A 13,475-nucleotide genomic window follows, 5' to 3' on the forward strand; every position below is an offset into this window, starting at 1 on the left:
CCTTGCAGCAGGGATTTTGGCCCACTCCTCCATACAGACCTTCTCCAGATCCTTCAGGTTTCGGGGCTGTCGCTGGGCAATACGGACTTTCAGCTCCCTCCAAAGATTTTCTATTGGGTTCAGGTCTGGAGACTGGCTAGGCCCTTCCAGGACCTTTGAAATGCTTCTTACGGAGCCACTCCTTAGTTGCCCTGGCTGTGTTGTTTGGGTCGTTGTCATTCTGGAAGACCAGCCACGACCCATCTTCAATGCTCTTACTGAGAAGGAGGTTGTTGGCCAAGATCTCGCGATACATGGCCCCATCCATCCTCCCCTCATACGGTGCAGTCGTCCTGTCCCTTTGCAGAAAAGCATCCCCAAAGAATGATGTTTCCACCTCCATGCTTCACAGTTGGGATGGTGTTCTTGGGGTTGTACTCATCCTTCTTCTTCCTCCAAACACAGCGAGTGGAGTTTAGACCAAAAGCTCTATTTTTGTCTCATCAGACCACATGACCTTCTCCCATTCCTCCTCTGGATCATCCAGATGGTCATTGGCAAACTTCAGAACGGGCCTGGACAATGCGCTGGCTTGAGCAGGGGACCTTGCGTGCGCTGCAGGATTTTAATCCATGACGGCGTAGTGTGTTACTAATGGTTTTCTTTGAGGACTGTGGTCCGCATCTTCTTCAGGTCATTGACCAGGTCCTGCCGTGTAGTTCTGGGCTGATCCCTCACCTTCCTCATGATCATTGATGCCCACGAGGTGAGATCTTGCATGGAGCCCAGACCGGGTGATTGACCGTCATCTTGAACTTCTTCCATTTTCTAATAATTGCGCCAACAGTTGTTGCCTTCTCACAAGCTGCTTGCCTATTGTCCTGTAGCCCATCCAGCCTTGTGCAGGTCTACAATTTTTATCCCTGATGTCCTTACACAGCTCTTCTGGTCTTGGCCATTGTGGAGAGGTGGAGTCTGTTTGATTGAGTGTGTGGACAGGTGTCTTTTATACAGGTAACGAGTTCAAACAGGTGCAGTTAAACACGGTAATGAGTGGAGAACAGGAGGGCGTCTTAAAGAAAAGGTACTCTGTTCTAGATCATACAATATGCATATTATTATTACTATTGGATAGAAAACACTCTGAAGTTTCTAAAACTGATTGAATTATATCTGTGAGTAAAACAGAACTCAATTGGCAGCAAACTTCCAAACAGGAAGTGAAAATTCTGAAAGTGGGGCTCTGTGTCAGGGCTTGCCTATTCAATTGCCTTATATTTAGAATGTTGAATGGGGTGTCTACCTTGATGTGAGACCGAATGAGAGCTTTTGGAGTGACAGGTCCGCCCTATTGGCAGTATTCAACTGCGCACCAGGGAACCCCACATTGTCTTCTGAAAAGCGTTAGGTATACACGACGAAATGTTCCGGCTCGGACTTTATTGGATACATATGAGAAAAATATCATAAAGATGGATTTTCAACCGAGTTTGACCAGTTTATTCGACGTTTATTGTGAATTTTGGAATTTTTCGTTCCATGCGCCAAGAGTTCTTGGACATGTGCGCTACACCATGCTAGCCAAAGTTGCTAATTCGACAGAAGAAATTGACATTCTAAAACAAAACAACGATTTATTGTGGAACTAGGACTCCTTGCACTACATTCTGATGGAAGATCATCAAAGGTAAGAGAATATTTATGATGTTATTTCATATTTTTGTGGTATATGTTGGCTCCAACAAGGCGGAGAATTGGYGGGCGCTGTCTCACAATATTGCATGCTGTACTTTGTACTAAAGTTATTTTWAAAAATCTAACAGYGGTTGCATTAAGAACCAGTGTATCTTTCATTTGCTGTACAACATGTATTTTTTAGTAAAGTTTATGATGAGTTTTTTGGTTAGATTACGTGACAGTCCAAAATTTCTCCAGACAATTTGGTGCATTATGGCGACGTATTCACTATAAATATGCACATTTTTGAACAAAACATAAATGTATTGTATAACATGATGTTATAAGACTGTCATCTGATGAAGTTGTTCAAAGGTTAGTGATTAATTTTATCTCTATTTGTGGGTTTTGTGAAAGCTATGTTAGCGGTGAAAAAATGGCGTTGTGTGTTTGGCTATTATGGTGAGCTAATATAAATATATATTGTGTTTTCGCTGTAAAACACTTAAAAAAACGGAAATATTGGCTGGATTCACAAGATGTTTATCTTTCATTTGCTGTACAACATGTATTTTTCATAAATGTTTTATGATAGTATTTATATATTTCACGTTGCTCTCTGTAATTATTCTGGCTGTTTTGGTGCTATTTGTGACGGTGGCTGCAATGTAAAACTACGATTTATACCTATAAATATGCACATTTTTCGAACAAAACATAAATGGATTGTATAACATGATGTTATAAGACTGTCATCTGATGAAGTTGCAAAGGTTAGTGATTAATTTTATCTCTATTTGTGGGTTTTGTGAAAGCTACCTTTAGGGTGGAAACATGGCGTTGTGTGTTTGGCTATTGTGGTGAGCTAACATAAATTTATATTGTGTTTTCGCTGTAAAACATTTAAAAAATCGGAAATGATGGCTGGATTCACAAGATGTTTATCTTTCATTTGCTGTATTGGACTTGTGATTTCATGAAATTATATTATATGATATCCCTGTGGCGTTAGGCTAGGCTATGCTAGTCAGCTTTTTTGATGAGGATGATCCCGGATCTGGGATGGGGGGTCCGTAGAGGTTAAAATTCATGGAAAACATTGAATCAATTAATTTTTGCTCAGTATGCTGTTGCATTGTTGCTCGTTATACCGTAAATCAATTAAACTACACTGTTAGTATCAAAGTTATGAAAAGTGCTGGCATGTGTTGACTTTTCCATTATAAAAATAAATCACAGCTGTGTTTTCTTTGCACTCCTTTGTCCTTGAGCAACAAAAAAAATGAAACCACATCGCAGAGAAAATTATTCAAGTAGTCTCACCTACAGTACTGTATATGTCTGACTACCAGAGATAAATTAAAAGCGGACATTTGACAATCAGTAAAGCAACATATAGGACTGACAAATAGTGTTTCAAAGCTACACAGGAGAGTAGAAAACAGAGGATATTGAAAAACAGCTTCAATATCAGAGAAATATAATGATCAAAAGAATACATTGAAATCTACCAACATATAACTAATACCTTAAGAGAGAAGTGGAAAATATGTGGGAAATATGACTGTGAGCATCCCTTCAATTAACTTAGTAAAATCTATAAAAAATCATCAACTAACAAATCCTCATCATTTTTTAACAAGGCAAGTCAGTTAAGAACAATTTCTTATTTTCAATGACGGCCTAGGAACAGTGGGTTAACTGCCTTGTTCAGGGGCAGAACGACAGATTTTTACCTTGTCAGCTCTGGGATTTGATCTTGCAACCTATACGGTTACTAGTCCAACACGCTAACCACTAGGCTACCTGCCGCCCCGTCACATTAGACTGTTCCATGATATCATACCGTAACTTAATATCAATGTACAACAACCTGGCACAGAAAAAGGGTAACTCAACACGAGTCTAGAGTTGATACAAAAAGTCAAACAAATCACACAAGCAGAGAGAATTATTAATTGGGAGTAAMGAGTTAAACAGTTATTAGGCCATCGACATTCCAGAAAGCACTGTCCTCCTGATACACTAAGTCAATCAGGGGAGAGGTGATTGAGTCACTGTTAAATAAATAAAAAATCCATTCAAAAATATATATTTTTTAAAAGTCAGCAGTGAATCATTTGAATCTTGGAAACAGAAAGTGGAAACAGCTGACAAAGCACACCATTTCTGGAAAGGCATGTCAACTTCTCTGAAATGTTTAAACAAAATTATCTAATCTGGGGTCATTGTCTGGGACCCCTGATGAATTGAATGCTTCCCTTGTATCTTGCTTCAGCTTCATCACGAAATCCACAGATAGTTTCCCCCTCAACCCCCACAGTCAAGCATCTTAGAAAATGCATTCAACAAGGTCAGATATTCTGCAGAGTAATTTTGGTAACAATTCATTGACATTGTTACTTTTTGCTGACATAGTGATTAACTCCAAGCTTAATTCACATTCTATCAAGTTTCCAATTTACACTGCCTTAGGACCTCTGGGTACTAACTGTGGGACACATTGCATTTGACACTTGTGCTAAAAAGTTTCTGCACATTTACCTTGACGTTGCATGACAGGAACATTTAGTTATTAACCCCCATCAACTTTCCTAATGGTTCTTAAAATCTCTAAATTGTACGCAAGTTGCTTGATATAACAACAGTGATGTGAAAATCACTTACTAAATTATATATGTCAGTGCCACTTTCTCCCCAAGGCTTAAATAACGCATTCTAGATTGGATGATTGCCATGATTATACCTGACAGGATTTCAATATGTTCTACTTTGTAGTTTATAATGCATATTTATAGAATTCTATGCATTCAAGTGCTTCAAGTGAGTGTAAAGAGATGGCCCACTTTCAATATGTCAAAGTAATATCTGATGAAGACGAAGAGGGTTCAGCAGGAAAAGAGGTTAGAGGAAACACATCTTTGTATTAGTTGAATGGAGTTGTGCTTTATAGAGAATGGTATCTAATTAGATGCTTTGTTAGATTATCAAACATGCCTTCATCATAAACACCTGTCATCCTATTCTAATATTTACATATGAAAAATGTGGGCCTACCTTGCTGCTGAGGCCGGCCAGGATTCTTGAACAAATTAAAACATATGAATTCAATGACTATATTTGAGGAGAAAAGGTTTGCCAGATAGTTTTTTGTTGTTGTTGCTGTCAATAATGCAAACTCCATTTTTTCTTCTTCATACATTGTTTTGGACCAAAATGTGTGTAGGTTGGCACTAAATACACATGCACAAACACAGAAATGTTGGTTTTCTCATGTTGTAACATCATCATGTTTATAGAGTTTGGGGAAGTGGAGGGTGGGCTGTGTATCATCACGACAGACCCATTTCACAAGAGCCATCACACAACCACACACATAGCTGGAAAAACACTAATCTCCACTTGTTCCCTTCGTTTCCTGTCGTTAGAAAACCCAGCACCCTCTTCCATACACACACTCCCCCTCAAACACACACACTGTTGAAACTATTAATCTGCAACACATAGTGCAACTTTTGATTTCAATCCATTGCCCATCTTCATATTAACCCGTCCCCCACAGTGAGACAAACATATTTGCATGAGGGGGTGTAGCAATTGATACGATTTATTTGGGATTTTTGCATGTAGCCTATTGCTTCTCAATGGGATCTAATGAGTGAGCCAATTCCATATAGGATTTTTTTTTAAATCAACTTAACCTATTTGGGAGCCTTTTATTAAGCACATTAGCATTGCAGATTTGCCTGTGTAGTCATTGGAAATCCGATTAACACCCGCTGATGCATTACATGGAGTTCCAAAGCTGTGGGAGCACTGCAAGCAGGCAGGCAGGCAAGGTGTTGTTCACCATATCCTAGTAGTATATACGAATGGATGGGAGGGCTACCCTGAGTGACCTCTGGGATCACTCACGATTTGTCTGAATAAATTGGAGCGGCAGGGGTAGAGATAAGGGGTGTATATTTTCCTGGTATTTTTCAAATGTTCCGTCCCTAGAATAAATCACTTTTCTCCCGGGTAACCAGGTATTGCAAGCCCAAACCGGAAATGTCATTCTAAAGCACATACATATGTCTGGATTTGATGAGAGCTTTGATAGGCATGAAAATTCAAGCCTGATGCTACCTGAGCCCGATTAGCCATAAATTATACATTTTATGAGCCCAAGCCCAAAAAAGGCCAAATGAAATGATTGTGCCGTTATATTACGTGTGACAGAAAAACATAAAAGCCCATATATGTAGCTATGCTTCCTTAGGTAAACAAATGAAAATGAAAGCTCCAGTAGGCTAATCTTTTTGAGTGTGGACTGTATTACTGTACTGTATTGTATAATACTGTATTATATGGACTGGAATTACGTACCTCGTTCAAAACCATGAAGCTGGGAGATAACATGATATGCTGGTGCAGGACAAGAGGCTTACAAAGTTACAATTTTAGGCCAGCAATTTGATTTACATTTTGAAAACATTTTAAATGTTGATAATTATTGGGCTAATATTCATAATATTTCCCCTAATGTTGTGCGACGTCGGTATTAGCCTACCTTCTCTTTCTTTCGATTGTTTCTTCATTACTACCTCACTTTCAACAGTTAAATACCTTTTATTGTCCTCATCTTCATCACTGTAATGACACGTTTGAATAAATTAGGACTGCAGTAAGATGCAAACGGCTTTCACTTCTCTTCACAAAGATTGAATGGTTATGGTCTGAATAAACAACTGCTATAGCTGCCATCGTGCGTGCTCTCTTTCAAATTGCCTGTGACTTCTATTGGATGAGGTCTTTAGCATTCAGTAAACAAAAGATTGCAAAAAAGGTCCTGCAAGCAATTGTAGTCTAGCTTTTCCTGGGACTCCAAGAGCCAAGGACTGTTTTTTAAGGAGAGTGGCCAGGGGAGCGCAAGTGTATTTTGTGCAAGTTAGAAGTTTATGCACATCCCAACATTCATTAGTTAAATCTAGGCTAGGACATCTATATATCTATACTGAACAAAAATTAAAAACTCAACATGTAAAGTGTTGGTCACATGTTTCATGAGGTGAAATTAAAGATCCCAGAAATGTTCCATACACACAAAAAGCTTATTTCTCTCAAATGATGTGCACAAATTTCTTTACATCCCTGTTAGTGAGCATTTCTCCATTGCTAAAATAATCCATCCACCTGACAGGTGTGGCATATCAAGAAGCTGATTAAACAGCATGATCATTACACAGGTGCACCTTGTGCTTGGGACAATGAAAGGCCACTCTAAAATGTGCAGCGTTGTTACACAACACAATGCCACAGATGTTTCAAGTTTTGATGGGATGTGCAATTGGCATGCTGACTGCACGAATGTCCACCAGAGCTGTTGTCAGAGAATTGGAAGTTAAATTCTCTACCATCAGCTGCCTCCAATGTCATTTAGAGAATTTGGCAGTACGTCCAACTGACCACACAACTGCAGACCACGTGCAACCACACCAGCCCAGGACCTCCACATCAGGCTTTTTCACCTGCGGGATAGTCTGAGACCAGCTAACCGGAAAGCTGATGAAACTGAGTATTTCTGTCTGTAAAAAAGCCCTTTTGTGGGGAAAAACTCATTTTGACTGGCTGGGCCTGGCTCCCATGTTGGTGGGTCTTGCTCCCAGGCCCACCCATGGCTGAGCCCCTGCCCAGTCATGTGAAATCCATAGTTCATGGCCTAACTAATTCATTTCAATTGACTGATTTCCTTCTATGAACTGTAACGCAGTAAAAACGTTGAAATTGTCGCATGTTGCGTTTATATTTTTGTTCAGTATACACAGTACCAGCCAAAAGTTTGGACACACCTACTCATTCAAGAGTTTTTCTTTATTTTGACTATTTTCTACATAGTAGAATAATAGTGAAGACATCAAAACTATGAAATAGCTCATACGGAATCATGTAGTAACAAAAAAAGTGTTAAACAAATAGAAATATGTCATATTTGAGATTCTTCAAAGTACCCACCCTTTGCGTTGATGACTTTGCACACATTTGGCATTCTCTCAACCAGCTTCATGAAGTAGTCATCTGGAATAAATTTAAATCAACAGGTGTGCCTTGTAAAAAGTTAATTTGTGGAATTTCTTTCCTTCTTAATGTGCTTGAGCCAATTAGTTGGGTTGTGACAAGGTAAGGTTGGTATACAGAAAATAGCCCTATTTGGTAAAATACCAAGTCCATATTATGGCAAGAACAGCTCAAATAAACAAAGAGAAACGACAGTCCATCATTACCTTAAGACATGAAGGTCAGTCAAAAGGGACATTTCAAGAACTTTGAATGTTTCTTCAAGTGCAGTCGCAAAAACCATCAAGCGCTATGATGACACTAGCTTTCATGAGGACCACCACAGGCAAGGAAGACCCAGAGTTACCTCTGCTGCAGAGGATAAGTTCATTAGAGTTACCAGCTCAAAAAATTGCAGCCCAAATAAATGCTTCACAGAGTTCAAGTAACAGACACATCTCAACATCAACTTCACAGAATAGACTGCGTAAATCAGGCCTTAATGGTCGAATTGGGCAAAGAAATATGAGCAATGGACATTAGACCAGTGGAAATCTGTCCCTTGGTCTGATGCGTCCAAATTTGATATTTTGGATTCCAACCAACGTGTCTTTCTGAGATGCAGAGTAGGTGAACAGATGATCTCCGCATGTTTGGTTCCCACCGTGAAGTATGGAGGATGAGGTGTGATGGTGCTTTGCTGGTGACACCGTCTGTGATTTATTTAGAATTCAAGGCACACTTAACCAGCATGGCTACCACAGCATTCTGTAGCGATACGCTATCCCATTTGGTTTGTGCTTAGTGGGACAATCATTTGTTTTTCAACAGGACAATGACCCAACAAACCACCAGGTTGTGTCAGGGCTTTTTGACCAAGAGGTTGAGTGATGGAGTGCTGTATCAGGTGACCTGGCCTCCACAATCACCCAATCTCAACCTAATTGAGATGGTTTGGGATGAATTGGACCGCAGAGTGAAAGAAAAGCAGCCAACAAGTGCTCAGCATATGTGGAAAATCCTTCAAGACTGTTGGAAAAGCATAGGATGCCACCTTTCCAACTAGTCAGTTCGTCAAATTTCTGCCCTGCTAGAGCTGCCACGGTCAACTGTAAGTGCTGTTATTGTGAATAGGAAATGTCTAGGAGCAACAACGGCTCAGTCAAGAAGTGGTAGGCCACACAAGCTCACAATACAGGACCGACGAGTACTGAAGTTCGTAAAAATCATCTGTTGCAACATTCACTACCGAGTTCCAAACTGGCTCTGAAAGCAATGTCAAACGTTCGTCGAGAGCTTCATGAAATCGTTTTTCTTGGCCAAGCAGCCGCACACAAGCCTACGATCACCATGCGCAATTCCAAGCGTCAGTTTCAGTGCTGTAAAGCTCGTCGCCATTGGACTCTGGAGTAGTGGAAACACGTTCTCTGGAGTTATGAATTACGCTTCACCATCTGGCAGACCGAAGGACGAATCTGAGTTTGGCGGATGCCAGGACAACGCTACCTGTCCCATTGGATAGTGCCAACTGTAAAGTTTAGTGGAGGAGGTATAATGGTCTGGGGCGGTTTTTCATGGTTCTGGGTAGTCCCCTTGGTTCCAGTGAAGGGAAATCTTAACATTACATCATTCAATGACATTGTAGACAATTCTGTGCTACCAACTTTCTGGCAACAGCTTGGAGAAGGCCCTTTCCTGTTTCAGCATGACAACGCCCCTGTGCACAAAGCAAGGTCCATACAGAAATAGTGTGTCGAGATCAGTGTGGAGGCCTGACCTCAACCCCATCGAACACCATTTGTGACTCACCACCTGGATTCGGTCTTATGTAGCAAAATGTGAAATGGTGTTTTTTACATTGAATAAAAGTAGAGACTCAGAGTCTGTGGCCTTTGAATGTTTTGGTATCTAGTGAAGAGCTCTTCGTTGTCTACACCCATTCAGCATTGTACACACCCTCTTAAGCTTTAGCCCCACCCACCTCATTTCGCTCTCGGAGCATTCAGAGCCCACACTTGAYGCTCTGGCCGATGATTTGTCTACCTCTGGATTACATGAAAACAGCCTAACCAGCTCTGCTGGCAACAATATCATTACGCTTTTTAACAGACATTTACTGACACCGGCCATATTCAACGGGTGTTGTACACACGTCACGTAACATTAGCTAACGAGCCAGCCAGCTAACAGTAGCTAGTTAAACAACAATGAACAAAGTGCCAACAATGCCACAGTGTTGGGAGCTAACCAACCAGGTTCAATGTTAGCTAGCTAACATTAGACTCTAACTAGAAAAGCAAACAACTCTGGGAAACTAATAATAACGTCCGCTAGGGAGCCAGCCAGCTAACGTTAGCTAGCTAACAGTACACTTTAGCTTAAGACATATAGCTAGCTAGCTAATTAAACAATAAACCACGTTTAAGATCACACACGTCACGTAACGCTAGCTAACGAGCCAGCCAGCTAACAGTAGCTAGTTAAACAACAATGAACAAAGTGCCAACAATGCCACAGTGTTGGGAGCTAACCAACCAGGTTCAATGTTAGCTAGCTAACATTAGACTCTAACTAGAAAAGCAAACAACTCTGGGAAACTAATAATAACGTCCGCTAGGGAGCCAGCCAGCTAACGTTAGCTAGCTAACAGTACACTTTAGCTTAAGACATATAGCTAGCTAGCTAATTAAACAATAAACCACGTTTAAGATCACACACGTCACGTAACGCTAGCTAACGAGCCAGCCAGCTAACGTCAGCTAGTTAAGCAACAATGAACAAAGTGCAAACAATGCCAGTGCTGGGAGCTAACCAACCTGGTTGACTAGAAAAGCAAATGGCTTTGGGAAACAAATAACGTCAGTACACTTTATCTTGAAATGAAACCACTTTCTTTCAAAACTAGAAACGTGTAATATCTCAAAATGTAGCTAGCTAACGCTAGACTATCTTACCTGTATACATCATCATGCATGATGAACGCGTCTCCCTCCCTGTCAAGAATGCCATACCACGGTTGCCCTTAGTTTGAAGATGTAACCCGGAGACAGGTGTTTTCTCCATCTCTTTAGCCATCATAGTCCAATTCCACTGATTTCAAAACTTGATCCTCCAGAAAGTGGAGAACAACACTTATGCAGCTCCACTACACAATATATATTTCTTAAAAGCCATGTTCAACAGCATTACCAACACAGACTGACGAGCTCAAATAGACAGAAGCCTTCAATATGGCAGATCAATCCAAAATCCTCTCTCGGCATGTCCAGCCCACTCATTATCTCAGCCAATCATGGCTAGTGGGAAGGTTGCTAACTTTTTCTGTGGCTTAACMAACAAGGCTCGTAATTTAACACTTTTATTCGTATTTACAGATGGCATACAGGTTTGTTATTAAGGCACATGAAATGTTCGAGAAGGCATTTCTGCCCCAAAAAAACATTTTGATAAAAGAATATTAGGATGCGCTGTCTGTCCCCACCTCAGCGTTGATGATTGATCATGCAGATATAAGAGAGAAGGCCGTAGAGAAGCCAGATTTAGACATCACATATAGGCTAATTTAACAGTTCAATTTCACATCATGCTGTTCATTGAAATCATTTATTATACTTTACTGGTTTCTCACAGTTATTTATCCCGGGAAAAGGAAGTGGGTTTGGCCGAGAAATCTCTTTAAATCTCGAAGACCCGGTTCCTGCTATTCAACCCTAGTAGAGATGCCTGGTGGGTGAGACCTTTGGCTGACTCGTGTCATTATTACGATGCCTTAGTGATGGCCGGAGACCTTGAGACCGTGCTTCAGGGGACCTTGAGATCGGGCTGCAGGGGAGGGCTTGCTGGACAGACAATTGAGCCATGACTAAGGTTGGAGAAGTTGAACAATCCTTCTTAATAGTTTACCTCCTGGGCTAGCAATTTGCTTTGTGCTCACATAAACAAAAAAGAAAAGTAGTATCCCCTTGTGATTTCTAATAACAGTATGTGGGATAAAAATAATAATATTAAAAGGCTACAAATACATTCCAGCGGTGCCTCCAATTTTGTTATCCACTCTATGAGCTGTTTTGTAACACCAAGCACATAAAGATTGCTTTGGAAGCTCCTCGGGTGAGCTAGATTTGAAGATGAGCAGTAATCCGACAGCTCCACAGCGGATAAGGTGCCTTACCGATAATTTTGATTGTGAACGACCAGGATCCACTGTTGGGCCTCACTCATCTAATGGCCTCAGAATTTTCATGAGTGCTGTGTCTTCTGTGGGGGGAAGAAGAGAAAGAGAAGAAAGGTTAGTCCTACAGCATTGAGGCTTTGGGAATACTGAATTGATTCTGTACCATCATCTGCCATTGGTCGATACCACACAAGAACAAGAGAATATAGCCTACATAAACAAAAACGTGCAGATCTTTTTGAAAACAATAGTTTGAGTTGGTTATCCAGCTGAAACCTGTAGATTCTGGTAATATTTAAATAGCCCCCTGTGTCAAATACCTCAGAAAAAAACTGACAGGCATACAGGCCATACAGGCATACAGGCATACAGTACATACAGGCATACAGTACATACAGGCATACAGGACATACAGTACATACAGGCATACAGTACATACAGGCATACAGGACATACAGGCATACAGGCATACAGTACATACAGTACATACAGGCATACAGTACATACAGGCATACAGGACATACAGGCATACAGTGCCTTCAGAAATATGCACACCTCTTTTCTTTTTCCACATTCTGTTGTGTTACAGCTTGAACTTAAAATGGATTAAATTGTGATTGTGTGGCACTGGCCATCACACAATATCCCATAATGTCAAAGTGGAATTATGTTTTTAGAAATAAAACACACATAAAATAATGAAAAGCTGAAATGTCTTGAGTCCATAAGCATTCAACCCCTTTATTATGGTAAACCTAAATAATTTCAGGAGTAACAAAGTCACATAATATGTTTCATGGACTCCCTCTGTGTGAAATAATAGTGTGTAACATGATTTTTGTATGACTACCTCATCTCTGTACCCCACACATCTGTAAGGTCCCTCAGTTGAACATTGCATTTCAAACACAGATTCAACCACAAAACCAGGGAAGATTGTCCAATGCCTCGCAAAGAAGGGCACCTATTGGTAGATGGGTAAAAAAAATAAGTAATATCCCTTTGAGAGTTTAATGGCTGTGATAGGAGAMAAATGAGGATGTACACTATATACACAAGTATGTGGACACCCCTTCAAATTAGTGGATTTGGCAATTTCAGCCACACCTTTTGCCGACAGGTTTATAAACTCTAGCACACAGCCATACAATCTCCATAGACAAACATTGGCAGTAGAATGGCCTTACTGAAGTGCTCAGTTACTTTCAACGTTGGACCGTCATAGGATGCCACCTTTCCAACAAGTCGTCATATTTCGGCCCTGCTAGAGCTTCCATGGTCAACTGTAAGTGCTGTTATTGTGAAGTGGAGATGCAGCCGCGAAGTGGTGGGCCACACCAGCTCACAGAGCGAGRAGTGCTCTGTGAGTGACGCGTAAAAATCGTCTGTCCTCGGTTGTGCCAACTGTACAGTTTGGTGGAGGTTGAATAATGGTTTGGGGCTGTTTTTCAGGGTTTGGGCTAGGCCCCTTAGTTCCAGTGAAGGGAAATCTTAACGCTACAGCATACAATGACATTCTAGACGATGCTGTGCTTTCAACTATGTAGCAAAAGTTTGGGGAAGGCCTTTTCCTGTTTTAGCATGACAATGTCCCCGTGCACAAAGCGAG

At 40.8% G+C, this 13,475-nt stretch overlaps 1 protein-coding gene across 1 annotated transcript in view; it reads right to left on the reverse strand.

Annotated features, from left to right (window-relative positions):
* gulp1a (GULP PTB domain containing engulfment adaptor 1a) overlaps window positions 1-11,951 on the reverse strand; it is a 59,670-nt gene extending 47,719 nt beyond the window's left edge. Inside the window, exon 1 of the mRNA XM_023981381.2 lies at window positions 11,864-11,951. The gene's annotated coding sequence lies outside the window, so the exon portion shown is untranslated. The remainder of the gene's footprint in view (window positions 1-11,863) is intronic.
* Between the last annotated feature and the right edge of the window lie 1,524 nt (window positions 11,952-13,475).

The sequence above is a fragment of the Salvelinus sp. IW2-2015 genome, linkage group LG36 (genome assembly GCF_002910315.2).
Source record: "Salvelinus sp. IW2-2015 linkage group LG36, ASM291031v2, whole genome shotgun sequence".
NCBI classification, from domain to species: domain Eukaryota; kingdom Metazoa; phylum Chordata; class Actinopteri; order Salmoniformes; family Salmonidae; genus Salvelinus; species Salvelinus sp. IW2-2015.